Consider the following 1338-nt stretch of genomic DNA (forward strand, 5'->3'; position numbering starts at 1 on the left):
GGGATCTTCCCCACCCAGGGATTGAACCCGTGTCTCTTGCATCTCCTACATTGGCAGCCAGATTCTTTACCACTGTGCTACTCAGGAAGCCTGTCGAGGTAAAGAATAACAACTTTATTTGGAAAGCTGGCTGACGAAGAAGATGGTAGACTAAAGTCTAAAAATAACCACCTTGTCAGGGTCTGGATGCCAAGTTCTTTTATAGAACAGAGATGAAAGGAGGTGAGGAAATAAAGTTAAAAGGCCATTAATCCTGCAAATAACTTCTAGAATGGCAAGCCTTGGGGAACGGATGTGTTAATGTCTTCTTTCTTGCAGTCATTCACAGGTGGGCAGGGTCAGATTATCTCTGTGTGCACTGAACAAAGGCACTTTAACAGGCAGAGGGGCAGGATTCTCTGAGGCAAGCTATTATGTACGAGCTTCCCAGGTTGTGCTAGTGGTAAAGAACCTGCCTGCCAATGCAGGAAATGTAAGAGATGCAGGTTTACTCCCTGGATCTGGAAGATCCCCTGGAGGAGGGCATGGCAACCCATTCCAGTACTCTTGCCTGGAGAATCCCAGGGACAGAGGAGCCTGGTGGACAGCCCATAGGGTTGCAAAGAGTCAGACACGACCGTTAGCATGCATGTGCATAATAACAAAAGCAATGAAAAGCAAGTCAAAGAAACAGTTCCAATATAGAGTGAGAATTGGCTCTTCCCTGAAACACATACTGTAATGTTTCATTTATATGAAATGTCCAGAACAGACAACTCCATAGAGTCAGAAAGAAGATACCAGAGAGCAGAAAGCAATCACTAAGGACTAAGGGAAGGCAAGAATGGAGACTGACTGCTTACTTGGCACAAGGTTTCCTTTCATGGTGACAAAAATTCTCCAGAACTAGATACTGGTGACGATTTGCACAACATTGTGAATGTACTAAATGCCACTGAGTTGTGCACTTTAAACTGGTTAAGATGGTGAATTTTAATGTCATGTTTATTTTATCAATGAAGTGAAAGTGTTAGAGGCTCAGTCGTGTCCGACTCTTTGCAACGCCCTGGAATGTAGCCCTCCAGGCTCCTCTCTTCATGGGATTTTCCAGGCAGGCATACTGGAGTGGATAGTCATTCCCTTCTCCAGGGGATCTTCTTGATCCAGGGGTTAAACCTGTATCTCCTGTACTGCAGGCAGATTCTTTACCATCTGAGCCCCTAGGGACACAGACACAAATCTTTTTTAAGTTCAAGTATTGCTCCCTCCAATAGGTTGATCAGATGACAGTAAAGCACTTGGCAGGACAGAGTCATGTTCTTGCCCATGCGCAGACTGGAGGACCGATGCCCTTTAGCA

This window comes from Bison bison, unplaced genomic scaffold (assembly GCF_000754665.1).
Source record: "Bison bison bison isolate TAMUID 2011002044 unplaced genomic scaffold, Bison_UMD1.0 scf7180017858308, whole genome shotgun sequence".
Lineage (NCBI taxonomy): Eukaryota > Metazoa > Chordata > Mammalia > Artiodactyla > Bovidae > Bison > Bison bison.